The sequence below is a fragment of the Babylonia areolata genome, chromosome 6 (genome assembly GCF_041734735.1).
Source record: "Babylonia areolata isolate BAREFJ2019XMU chromosome 6, ASM4173473v1, whole genome shotgun sequence".
NCBI classification, from domain to species: Eukaryota; Metazoa; Mollusca; class Gastropoda; order Neogastropoda; family Buccinidae; genus Babylonia; species Babylonia areolata.
The window spans coordinates 4,956,279-4,971,212 of record NC_134881.1 but is presented as its reverse complement, the minus strand read 5'-3'; positions in this window follow the sequence as shown (position 1 = coordinate 4,971,212).

Below are 14,934 nucleotides of genomic sequence, written 5' to 3'. Positions count from 1 at the left end.
TGTTCAGCTCTGTATCCCTTTTATCTCTGACACTGCATGCACGTGACTTGGGCATTCCTTTTCTCCCTGAGCACAAATGATCAACTTTATACATCCCTGTCTTTCAGATATTTAGATACCACATACACTTACGACACATTTTCTTTGTCTCAGTGTGAGTATTCAATACTGTATCCCTGAAAGTACATTTATAAATTGTCTCAACAATGTGAATGTTGTGAAAGTATATCCCTGTCTTTCAAGTTCACATGCAGTTCTCTGTTCTCTTTCTCTCGTTTTGAGTGTTTTACACTGGTGCATCAATCTCATGCACTTTTCAAGTTCCTGCAGCTATGTGTTATAAACTCCGTCTCTGCTTCCGTGTCCTGCATCTCTGTCTTTCATCACCACCACCCACCCCAGCCCCTCTTTGTCAGTCTGTCTTTCTCAAAATGAAATAAAACCTTGTCAGTGTCTGGTGCCAAAAACACCACAATATTGGGGAGCATTCAAAATAATTGTAAGCGTCTTGGACAGTTCTCAAAACACACATGCACACACTAACAAACTGACACAAACACAGACACAATACTGTGCACAAAAACAAAACACAAGGAACTAACAAGTATGCACACACACACACAACAAAAAGCCTGCCAACACAAAACGCAATGTCTCATGGCAACCAATTTGCACCCAGACATCACATGATCACAAATGAACACAGGCACATGCACAAGCATGCAATGTATGAATACACATACTCCCACAGCATTCCACTGCATGCACACACGCGCGCGCGCGCACACACACACACACACACACAAACCCCACACCATCCATACACCACATCTGCCAAAGAAGAATTTGAGCGAATGCTTCTGTAACCATATGTCATCAGACCAACAGATTCCAATGCATTTCAGCGAACCTGCTGAATGCAGAGCCATCAGTTCTACAGGGGACAAAACTTGAGTCGTGTCAGTCATGCTTATGGTTATCTCCCTCAGAATCGAAAAATCCACGCATACACTCCTCAAACCCCTGTTTTCTGGGTGTTTTTCTTCTTCTTCCCCCATTACCCAGTTGCTGTTTTTGAAGAGTTTAGACTCCCAATGCCAGACGGACCTCACACCAGGACAGACATCCAGGACCACACCCCCTTGAAAAACAAAATCCACAACACCTTGACCCCATTACTGAAAAAAGAACTGCAAGTCAGGGCGAAAGCGGTCACGGTTACACACACACGCAGGTATACCTGCCCTCTTCAGAACTAAACGAGAGACTGAAGCACATACACTGAGCAACCAAAGACATTACAGTCCGTAGCTGTTTCAGTGCCAAACAAATGTGCATAGACGACTGCTCTGTGTGTGTGTGTGTGTGTGTGTGTGTGTGCAGTATAACGCATTTGAAAAAAAAAAAAAAAATTCTTCTTCTTCCAGCAATGTCCATCAGCCAATTGTCCGGATTTTTTTTTTTTTTTTTTTTTTTTTTTTACATCTGGGGGAGGAGTGCAGCGTGGAGAGGGAGGGAGAAGAGAGGAGGGAAAAGAATTTTGGCCCCAACGGTTAAGGCGCAGCTGCATGCGGAGCTGCACTCAGGCCTTCAGGCCCAAGGACCTGTAGCAACCTAAGCTGCAGGCCCGCAAATCGCCACAACACTGGAAAAAAAAAAAAAAAAGGAGCCAAGCACTCAGCTACTACAGATGACAGTGGCTCAACTCATAGCTCAAGCTGAAAGCTTAGCTTTTGCAGACGCCGTTTTCACAACTAACTTGCCGGTCTTCAACTGCTCACGCGTAATGTGTGACGCCATTCCCAGTTTGAATGCAAAGCCCATTCTAAACCTATCTTCTAAACATCAATAAAATACAGTCTCTGTATCGTTCACTGTAATATTAAATTTGTTGTGCTTACACACACACTTTAATCAGTTAGAAGCATGCTTGATTTCAGTTTAATCGTTCGTCAGTGAAAAGATTTCAACTGACGCTATGCTTACGTCATTTTGTCATTGCCACACAACCACTCCATAACCAGTGTCACTGTACGCCATTGGGTGAGCTCTAATCTGTGCTTCTGACACAGTGTATTTAATTAATATCTCTTTTGTCAGATCAGTAAACTGCAAGTATTATATACTGGCAGAATCGTCGCAATTCTATCTTAAAATCTATACCATTTGATTGATTTAACGCAGTTTGTAATTTCAGTTCTTCAATGAGCTCGCTAAAACTGATCAGTTCAGGTGAATTAAATTAAGATTATAAATTCATCTTAAATACTCAACACAAGTTCATTTTATACTCATTATAAAGTAAGTATTGAGCTCTTTCTTTTGCGACCTATCCGACGTAAATCAATTCAGGAATCATTTAGAAATCTATCACTGAACACCTTGTCACAAACACAATGCTAATCAAATTTAGGGGGATTTGAGCCGATTCGCTTCACAGGCCATGCTAGCGTCAGTGCAGTTTGCTTAACTTGCATAAGTAGACGGAGTGGGTGATCACTGGTCACTTTTCCACTTGGCCAGTCACTGGCTAGAGCTGCTGTCTCTCACTCTTGCTGTGTCACAAGCAGTGTGTGTTGTGTGTTTCCGCGACGGGCAGTGTCTCGCTACGTATCACTTGCACTGTTTTCTCTTCTTCTCATCTTTGTTTTCTCTATTCTCTTCATTTTCTCTTTATCTTCTCCTAACTATTGTAAATAAAACAATAGAAAACCCTATTGTGGCTGGCCTCTACATGTTCCTTGTCTGCGCGGGGATTCTTTTCTATCCTTTGATTCAGTAAATCATTAGTAATTCTTTTGTACCGTCCCCTTATTATAATAAAACCACTCGGGTACACGGCAACAAAAGAAAAAAAAAGGCAGAGTTTACTATGATCTGGACACCTTGGGGATGAAGGTGTCCAAGGAGGGGGACTGGACGGTCTCAGCAGGGAGGGCATTCCAGTCACGGATGGTTCAGGGGGGAAAGGAGTAGCTTCTGTAATGTGTGCAGCATGACATCCGCTGGTACTGGTTTGTGTGGTATGTTGTTCTGTTGCTTGCAGTCAGGGGTTTAGGGCTGTCACACCTTACGCATGCCAGGCCGCTCTGTATCTTGTACAGCATGGCAAGTCGGCTGGCGCTGCGGCGTTGTTGAAGGGAGGTCCACTGGAGTTGATCCAGCATATCAGCAACACTGGATGTGTTTCTGTGCCGGTTCAGGACGAAGCGGGCTGCTATTCACTGGGTTTTCTCCAGCTTGTTGGTCAGCTTGTTGGTGTGTGGGTCCCAAACGGTGCAAGCATACTCAGTCCATAATGGGCCTAACAATGGCCTTGTACGCTAGCTCCTTTGTCTTGGTTGAGCACACTTTCAAATTACTTCTCAGGAAGCCCAGCATTCTGTTGGCCCTTGCACAAACATTGCCCACATGGACTCCCAAGGACAGGTTTGACTGTAGGGTGACCCCGAGGTACTTTACGGAGGACACTCGTTCAAGGGTGTGGCCGTGGATGTTATTCTTGGTGTTGGCGTTCACTGGTTTCCTGCTTCTAGTCAGGGGCAGCAGGCTGCACTTGTCAGGGTGGAACGCCATGTCCCATTCTTTCTCCCAGACCTCAAGCTTGCCGAGATCCTCTTGGAGCTTTGCCAGGTTGTCAGTGTTGGTCAGAAGACGGTACGGCGCAGCAGTGCCGTCTGCAAATAGTCTGGATAATGAGGAGCTTCTGGCAGGGAGGTCATTTATGTATGCCAGGAAGAGGCTGGGTCCGAGCACAGATCCCTGCGGCACGCCGGATTTCACATTTACATAGTTGGATTGTGCTCCATTCACCACCACCGCTTGTTTCCGATCACGAAGGAAGCTCTATCCAGCTGTTGGTGTTCCCTCGGATCCCGTAGTGGTCTGATTTATGAATCAGCAGACTATGGTTCACCCGGTCGAACGCTTTGGCGAAGTCTATAATGATGACATCGGTTGCAGTGCCGTCCACCATTGCTGCAGAGACTTCTTCAGTAAACTCAAGGAGCTGGGTCTCACAGGATCGGTGTTTCCTGAAACCTTGTTGTTGACTGGACAGTATGTCATTCGCCTCTAGGTGCTGCATGATGGCGCTGACCAGGATGTGTTCAAGGACTTTTGCGGAGATGCTGGTAAGGGAGATGGGTCTGTAGTTAGACGACTTGTAGTGCTCTCCCTTTTTTAATACAGGAGTCACCAGCGCTTCCTTCCAGTCTGCTGGTACTTCTCCTGACTGTAGTGAGGACTTATAGATGGCTGTCAGGATGGGTGTATATGGCTCAGGATGGATGTATATGGTTGTATATATATATATGTGTGTGTGTGTGTGTGTGTGTGTGTGTGTGTGTGTGTGACAGAAGGGTTGTTAAACTGCCATTTGTCAGTTTTCCTCCATCTTTTGTCATCTTCATGTTATGTCCGTATAATTGTTGGGGTCTCGTGAGCTTCGTGTACTTACCTCGCTCATCATCCTTTATAACTGAAACATAAATTGATGAATTAATATTGCCGGGTGATTTTTTTTTTTTTTATATTCTTTGAATGCACACAACTGAAATACTCACGATCGCATTACTTGTGTGGATTGTTTGTGGACTCGTACACTGATCCATGCAGTGTAATACAATCGTCACAGCCGTGAGCAACTGAGCGACACTGATAACGAGGATAACAAATGTGCCGTGTGAGTGCCCGTGAAACAGAGTGAATGGTAGACGTGGATGTGGTGCAGTTAATTATACTGAAGACTCGTTGGAGCAAGTGTTTCTTCAATACAGTCTCAGCGAAGTTTTGAACGCGTGCCGTGTCGTTTTTGTTTTTTTTTTTGTTTTTTGTTTTTTTGTGTGTTTTTTTGTTTTGTTTTTTTAATATCATAATTATTATTTATTTACTTATCTATTTATTTATTAAATTTTTTTTTTCTCAAGGCCTGACTAAGCGCGTTGGGTTACGCTGCTGGTCAGGCATCTGCTTGGCAGATGTGGTGTAGCGTATATGGATTTGTCCGAACGCAGTGACGCCTCCTTGAGCTACTGAAACTGAAATTGAAACTGCCGTAAATGGTACAGTGACGTGTGTGTGTGTGTGTGTGTGTGTGTGTGTGTGTGTGTGCTCGAAGGTATATAAAAAAAAAAGTGATATGCAGTCAGTAAACCTGTGTTCTGTTGGTAAACTTTGCTGTTAATAGAGTTGATTTTCATCCAACGTGAATCAAAGATCTGATCTGCAGAAACAGGAAAAAATATTGTGCAACACGACATTCTCTCTCTCTCCCCGACCACACACACACACACACACACACACACACCAGCTTTTATAATACCAGAACTGTGCCACGAGAAAATGTATCACTTGGGCAAACATTATTCCATATTTACTGCCGAACTAGTTGCCATGAATCACATTTTAGATATTCCTAAAAATGATAGACAAATTCTCCTCAGCGAGGATTCAAAATAGTGTTGAATGCTCTTAGATCTCCGGTTTAAAAATTCCCTTTTGATATAATAACCGAAATAAAACACGTTATAATATTTTGTCGGTCAAAGGCACTCATATAACTTTCATTTGAGTGCCTTCGCACTGTGGGATTTCTTCAAATGAGCGGGCAGATCAGGCTGCCAGAAAGGCAGCGCGCAATTGTGCAGGCTCAGTCCTTCTCAGTATACCATTAGATCTACAAGAGTGTTACAGATGTATTGAAAAAGTTTCCCATGATCGGCTTACAAACAGGTTAAAAGATCCCAACTGCCAATATTACCGTCACTGTATAAAGGCAATTACAGTGAGCAGCCCCAAGGCTGTCTTGTATAATTCATCTGTCTCCCTGTCAGGACGAATCATAAGTCTAATTCGTCGATTTCGTTTTAATGCTCTTCGTACAAAATCAGTAATGCAAAAACATACAGTGTTTATGCGGAAAGGAAGTTAATGTCTATCACATACTTGTCGAGTGTCCCAGAACTGACAAAACTGGTCTTTGAAAAACTCACTGACCAGTTTCCACTAAACACGTCTTTGTCCTCAGAAGATATTTTGAATAATTATTTATTACTCCGACAAATCACGGAATATCTGAATCAAAGTCCAGTTGGTATCTACCTTTGATTGATTATGTTTTTGTTTATAATGATTACGCTTAATCCTGTCACAGGAATGTTTGAAATAGTTATATTTACTCTCAGTTCAATCTTTCGTAGTTCTCCCTGTTAAACTCTGTCACTTTTAATGTCTCTTTTTCTGTATCAGTCACCCCACCACCTCTTCCCATCGCCCCACTCTCCACCCCTCCAACCCCTACGCGCACACACACGTACTACTCTCCCCCCCCCCCTCCTAATATCACTTACCAGTGAAAAGGCATTAAACTAAACGGAAAGAAAGAAAAGAAAAGAAAAGAAACAAAGAAAGAAACACACACACACACACACACACACACACACACACACACACACACACAGAGAGAGAGAGAGGAAAACAGCACACACACACACACACACACACACACACACACACACACACACGCACACACATAAATATAAAACCTTAAGGCAACAATTTTTAAAGGATATTCAAAATTCGAATAACACAGGACATATTCCCAGTCAGGTGATGCTAACAGATGATGAATATATACAAACAAGATTGGGAAAATTTGTTTATGAATGCTGCTGCAATTTACTGCATTAACTGATTGATTAATTGTGTGTTTTTTCATTCGTCCATTCATTTACCATTGCACTCGTGTCTTATAAACCTTACGGTTTCATGACAATAAAATCTATTTTATTCTATTCTATTCTATTCACACACACACATACAGAGGAAAACAACACACACACACACACACACACACACACACACACACACACACACACAGAGGAAAACAATGGGGCTTGGTATCGGTGTTCAGTTTGATTCCCCACTTTCCTTCTGGTGGTTTTCCACGGCTATCTTTGCCTCGTGAATCGTGGTTTTTGCTTTATCAAAATCATGACCACACATAACTATCTCACGTCAGACTTGTGTGTATGTATTCTTCTTCATTCATATCCCTCTGCACGAACGATATTTTTTTTCTCCTTCATTTATTCCTCTTCCTTCATCTACGTGTGCTCTCTTTGCAATGGACGTATGCGAACAATGACAGAGGAGGCAACTGCTGTTCCGACCATTTGGGCTAGAATTTGATTATAGTGGAGAGTGTCTTGCCCAAGTACATCCCCACTCTCTCGGCCAAAGAGGGCTTTAGGACAGTCGGCGTTGGGATGGTTCCCAAAGGCCAACTCAGTAGCCCACAAGGCTGCAGCACTAACAGCCAGTGCAATTTTGCCTCCTAGTTTGAGAGTCATAGTCCTTCACAAAAGACTAAGCTGTAGATGGTTTCCCATTGACTGGAGAAACCATTGATAATACAGCTCTCACTTTGCTGTTGGTCCAAATGTAAACTTATGTCAATCTGTGATATAAGTCGAGTGTTGGACCAAAAGCCTAAAATCTTAGTCCTTAAATAAGAACCTTTTATAACCTCTCTCTCTCACACACACACACACACACACACACACACACACACACACACACACACGCCAACATTAGTTAGAGGAAAGGATCAAAAGACTAGCTGTGTGTATGTGCCTACGGTGTGTCGTGAGAGAGTGAATGGGAATGTGAAAACGAAATGTTTTATTCAGTTTCGGCCAAGGCCATGTACTGAAGGGGACAATCATACAGCAATAACACAAATGGAGAAAAAAACAAACAAGAAAAACAAAAAGAAAATAAATGATAATGATTATAGATATTCATATCATTTTCAGTTGTACAAGAAAACCAAAACCAAAACAAATGATAATGATTAGAGATATTGATATGATTTTTAGTTATATAGTCTAAGTTGTGACCATACGTAATCGTTTCATAGCTTTATAAACGTAACACGGCAGATTAGATAGTACAATCTCGTTCCCAGTGGACATAAGAAAATTATATCTAAAACGACATGGATTATGAAAATATTTGGGCTGAATATATTTCATCCTCAAATCATACAGAGCTGGACAACAAAACGTTAAAATGAATTTCAACTTCCATGCAGTCACAACATAAACGACACAGCATCGAGTCAGCTCTCCTATCACTAAATCTATAACGATGACCAGCAGTGTCTTAGACACCAAATCTTAGTTTTGTGAAAGCACATTTGACACAGTGTGAGTGAGTGTGTGTGTGTGTGTGTGTGTGTGTGTGTGAGAGAGAGAGAGAGAGAGTTGGTTGCGCTCATTTATTGTTTTCCACGAACTCATTACATTTCGTTCTATATATTTTGCAGACAGCTCTTTTCACTTTCTTTGTTCCTCACACGAGTTCGTGTTTTGTTTGTTTTTTGTTGTGTGTGTGTGTGTGTGTGTGTGTGTGTGTTTGATTTTCTGGTCGTATACGTCACAGGTTTTTGCCGACGTTGCTCATCGATTGACCGAAAGAAGAACAACACGATCATCAAATACATAATATAAAACAATGAAAAGGCGACTTCTGTGTGTAGAATTTCGAAGACAATTTTGCACGGCGAGAGTCATTGCTATTTTTCAGTTTGACGTGAGGTAGTTCGGTGTGGTCGTGGTTTTGACAAACTGAAACGACAGCAAACAACGGTTCTTAGGCAAATATAGACATAGCAAACATGCAGAAGGAAAGTGATTCAAACTGGTCCGGCCATTGCTCCTCTCTCTCTCTCTCTCTCTGTCTGTCTGTGAGTGTTAGTGTCAATGAGAGAGAGAGAGAGAGAGAGAGAGAGAGAGAGAGAGAGAGAGAGAGAGAGCAATGGCATTCGTTTTCGCACTGATACGGCTTCGGACTGTAATCTCTTCGGTTATACAGTGCATGTGATTATTACGTCTTTCACCAGTTTGATGAGTTGTGAAGGATTAATGTATAAGTGTTCTCATATATATATATATATATATATATATATATATATATATATATATATATATATATATATATATATATATATATATATAAACACACACACGCAATTGTGTGTGTGTGTGTGTGTGTGTGTGTGTGTGTGTGTTTTCAAGTTGTATGTGTGTGTCAGAGAGACAGTCGAGAGACAGAGACACAGAGACAGAGACAGAGAGACACAGAGAGAGACTCAGACTCATATATTTTATTCATAAAGGCCACTAGCCCCATAAGAGTGAATTGAATACTTCGTGTTGTTTCGATGGCACTTTGCCTTTTATACGCATTGTATAGATAAAGAATGGCTTGTCAAACACGATTGTTATTTGTTGGTGACACTTGCAACACACACACACACACACACACACACACACACACACACACACACAGAGCGCAATGTATTTGACAACGGTTAAGTTGCTGTGTCAGTCTTGTTGATCTTGTGGTTAATAATATTTTAACGCAAGGACAGAGGGGCACACTGCCAGAGGTTCATTAATCGACGCAGCCGCTTGAGAAGATGACTCCACGTGCATGCATTGTGGGACGGGCTGCCATTTTGCCGGTCAGTCGCAACTAACGGAAACGAAACTACGTGACGTGGTGCTAAACTACGATCGTCTCCACAAGGATACTGAGCAATGCCACTCACTTGCTGCATTACCGGCTGTACAAGCTGAGGATACAATACTGAATCGGGACTCACTGGGTATCGATTTGTAACGATTTCCCATAGTTGAAACTACAGCAGGAAGCAGGTTGCAGAAGTCACAGAGGCAGGCATGTATCGCAACTATCCGGCGCACCACAGTGACGTTTGCAAATACCACTGAACATTTGCGTGTTGTTCAAAACATATTTGTGGACATTACACAATGTTGTTAGCTACGAAATAAAGTGAATTCTGAAGTGTTCTCTCCAAATAGGCAAGTTTTCATTACACGTGTTGAAGCTTTGGCAAACACGAAGTTTTCAAGTGAATTCTGACCCGTGTTCAGATGAAGGCCCACAATCTGTTGCCTTATCATACGACTTCACTACAGGACTTTGCCTAAAAGATAAGATGTGATCCAACAATAACTGATTTTATTTACCTGTGTCTTTTAGTTTCGTCAGTCGGTCTCGACCTGTGTCTCTTACTGTTAGTTTCATCAGTCTCGACCCGGGTTCCCTTCTGATTAACAAAGGGGAGATAATTATAATGTGGGCCTATGTTGCCAGTTGCTTTTCAGTGTCATTGTAGATCTTGCTCAGTTAGGAAATTTGGAACACACTGCTTGATAACTGTTTCAAAGTTAAACACAGAAAACTGGAACAAGACATGTGTCTTCAGACCAGTATATAAGGTGAACATCAAACTGATGTGCACACACACACACACACACACACACACACACACACACACACACACACACACACACACAGTGACACTCACACACACACACACACTCACGCAGAGAAAGAGTGTGAGTCTGAGTGTGTGCGTGCGTGTGTGTGATTGAGTTTGTGAGAAAGAGATTAATTGCAAGTGTCACCATAAAAGGTTTAATTATGTTTTCAAGTAGGCCTGCCTGTGATATGTCTCACCATACTGGGCCCCATCTCTTCACCTTGGGCACAGCAGAATGAAAATAACAGAAAACACCCAACACAAAAAAGTGAAGAATAGGGAGGAAATATTGAAAAGTTAAAATTTTACTCATGATATCCCAGTTTTGTGATTTTCCTGGCAATATTACAGTTTTTACTGCCTTCTCTGCCACAAGGGAAGAGGCGCCTCTTGTCGCCAGGTGCTGACCATGACTTCAGTGAGACTGTGTCTACAATCATGTTTGCTGCATCAATTTGTGGAATCATTTGGGTAAAAAGGAGCTGCAATAATCGATTGGTTTTGAAATGTTCATGAAAAGACCACCTAATCTTCATGCAGGAGACATGACAGATTCTCATCACAAACACAATCATACAGTGATATGTAGGTATAATACTAAAAGGCTGGGGTGGGTGAACAAGTGTCTTGTAAGCACATAACAGAGGAAAGTGGATTTTGAAATGAACTTCTGCTTGGGGATCTTTTCTTGCGGACTGTGGATTCAATATTGGAGAAAAAGTGGGACTAATGTGTGCTGAAGTGAAATTTCCATCCTTCACCAAAAGCAAATGTCAGATGCATACAAAAGACATAGAACATACATGAAAACTTGCCCACTTTAGAATGTATACAAAAAGAGTAATTAGAAACTTGGGGGAGGGGGAGGGGAACAGTATCTTATCCTTAGGTGAAATTATGTGAAATTTGCCCTGTACTCTGTGTGTGTGTGTGTGTGTGTGTGTGTGTGTGTGTGTGTGTGTTTGTTTTGTGCTGTGGTAGTGTGGGTGTGTATATGTATGCTTCAGCTGTTGGCTCACATAGCTTGAAACCAACCTCCCCACCCAACACACGCATAAGTCACACAAACATGCACACACACACACACTGTCTCTCTCCTTCCCTCTATCTCTCTCCAACACAGCACATACACGCGCGCGCGCACGCACGCACGCACACACAGAGTGGCACACATTCACAAACTCACACACTGACAATGACACAGCACACACACAAAGCACGCAGTTAATCATTCACACACACACTAACACATACACTAACACATTAGACACATTGACACACCACTCAGAAACACACACACACACACACTCACTCACAAGCCACTTTTTTCCGTCTCAGTGAACAGGCGTAAAATCGAAGAAGAAACACGTACACACGCACACACAACAGAGGGAAAGTGACACACGCAGACACCAGACACAATCACTCTCAACTGAATCGTACAGTACTGGTCGAAGCCACACACAAAGCTAAGTTTATCGATGTATGGACACCTTGCCTCAAGATCAAGCTTGTCAACGTTCTCCCTATTTCAAGTTCCTTTGCTTTTCAGTTTTACACTTGTTAATCGATCTAGAGCGCGAGATGTTCGAGCAATTAAGTGGGATCGTAGAATCAACGAAAGTGAAGCGGACCGAAATGAAGGGAAATAACTCTGACAATCCTTGTTTCGTGACGTCATAGCTCGTTCCCTATTGACACGTAGCGTTAATGAACGTATGAGTGCATGGTAATATATGACACGTTGCTCTGTTGACACGTAGCGTTAATGAACGTATAAGTGGTAATATATGGCACGTTGCACTATTGACACTTCGCGTTAATGAACTGAATGTTAAGTGGTAATATATGGCACGTTCAGGTTGCGCTATTGACTCCGGTCGACACGTAGCGCTACTAATGAACGTATAACTGACTGAAGTGGTGGTATATGGCTCGTTGCGCTTTTGACACGTAGCGCTACTAATGAACGTATAACTGACTGAAGTGGTGATATATGGCTCGTTGCGCTATTGACACGTAGCGTTAATGAACGTATAAATAGTAATATATGGTATGATGCGTTATTGACACGTAGCGCTAATAAACGTGTAACTTGGTGGTAATGTTGGTTCCGCTATTGACACGTCAGTAGCGCTAATGCCGCCGGCGGCGGCGGGTACTGACGTATATGTGCACGGTGGTAATATAATTATGGCACGTTGCGCGGCTATTGATACGTAGCGCTAACTTAGTGAACGTATGAGTGGTAATATGTGGCACGTTCAGTGCGCTGTTGGCTGTGCAGTTAGCCCTAGCCGGCCGGGTGAACGTATAAGCGGTAATATATGGCACCGGCGTTGCGCTGTTGACACTGACGAAGCGCTAATGAACGTACGTGGTGAACATCGGATACGTCACTAGCGCAAATAACACGCGGCAGCGGCGCTATCAATACGCACCCCTTCGCACGGGTTAACATCTGTCAGTGAATTTTTGCGTCAGTTTTGTTTATCTGCCCTGCTTGCAAAAATCGACTTACCTGACGTCGCCGCGGACCGCAGTACTTTAAAGCCAGCTGTATAATTTAAGCTCAGTGGATAAAATACCCGCTGTTCTGAGCTGTCAAATAATCATTGTGCACACTGATGTTCCGCTACCCTTCCCCTTGCCCCCACCCTCCTCACCCCCACTTCTTTAGGTTTATTCACAACTAAAATGGATCTTGATCCTGATTCTGATTCATAAACTGTGCGCGCGCTGCGGCAAGCACACATTACTTCTCAGAACTGCAAATCAGTATTAGACTGAGCTACTACTTCGAACAATAATATCATTATTATAATGATTGCAATGACTGACAACTCAGAAGCACATTCAGCACTGCTGAAAAATTCAAAGCGCTTTCATGCAGTGGTGGCGTCAGTCAGACACAAACCGGACACACAAGGTTGGGTATGCACATGCATATGCGGGACCACGCACTGACTGACATGCATGGAAGAAACAAGTGTGATTCAAGAGAACACAGAGTAAGGAGGGACACACACACACACACACACACACACACACACACACACACACACATTATATATACACATATATATAATACATATATAGATACATACACACACCCCCACACATACACACCCTCACACACACATACACACACACACACACATACGCGCGCGCCTAAAGACAAATCAACAAACAAAACAAGGGGAGGAAACTAGTTTTACGTGTTCAAAATTTCCAAAGCCCATACTGCTGTTGTGCTGTGACTTGAGACCCATAACTTATATAACAGGGTTCAGACCCGTTGGGACTTTCCACTGGGTCAGGTCATAGTCACTAGAATTCGAGATGCTAGTGTCTATGGTCAGGTAAGCCACGGCCGGACTGGAAGTTAAAACCATTACTCAACAACACTGCGCGCGCTCCACCGTGACAGTGTGTGTGTGTGTGTGTGTGTGTGTGTGTAGTGTCAGCGTGTGTATCTCATGTGTGTCAGTCGGCCATGTCAGTCATGGCTGCATGAGACCTAAATTAAATTCAACTGAACACATGACGAAAAGGTGAGAGGTTCAACTATTGTGTTTGCAGTCCGAGCCCGTCATATGCAGCAAAGGTCTTGGCGACTGCTGCTGAAGTGATTGTTTTTTTGGCTTTTGTTTTGTTTGTGTGTGTGTGTGTGTGTGTGTGTGTGTGTGTGTGTGTGTGTGTGTGTGTGTGTGTGTGTGTGTGTGTGTGTGTGTGTGTGTGTGTGTGTGTGTGTGTGTGTGTGTGTGAGAGAGAGAGAGAGAGAGAGATATTCGGTACGTGAAAGTTCTGGCTCGAAATCACACACTGCACTGCCCGGAGCAGGCCGGTCAGTTCTGCTGTGTTCTCGTAAGCCCATACTGATTTCAATTTTTATCGTATTCAGTCACCATCAGGCAGCCAATCTCAAATTTGGTTGAAATTTCAGCCGCGGGCACTTTTGTCAGTGGCGCGGGGTAGGGTAAGGGTGGTGTAGTACAAAAAGGATCAGTTGAAAACAAGAACAGACGGGAGCAGAAAACCGATAATGCAGAAGAGATCAGCTCAGTATTGCGTACTGCATGGTGTGCGGCCAATAATAACTCCTTTTTGTTGCTGCGTGCGCCCGCACATCCTGTCCACACACACACACACACACACACACACGCACGCACGCACGCACACACACACACACACACACACAAAATGGAGTGATGGCCTAGAGGTAACGCGTCCGCCTTGGAAGTGAATCTGAGCGCGCTCAGTGGTTCGAATCACGGCGGCTCAGCCGCCGATATTTTCTCCCCCTCCATCTCAGTGGACGCTAGTCATTCGGATGAGACGATAAACCGAGGTCCTGTGTACAGCATGCATTTAGCGCACGTAAAAGAACCCACGGCAACAAAAGGGTTGTTCCTGGAAAAAATCAATACTACTGGAAATACAAATAAAACTGCACGGTAGGAAAAAAAAAAAAAAAAGGGGGGGGGGGGGGGGGGGGGGGGGGGGGGGGAGGGGGGGGGCTGTAGTGTAGCGACGCGCTCTTCCTGGGGAGAGCAGCCCGATCTGATGTGGTAAAAAGA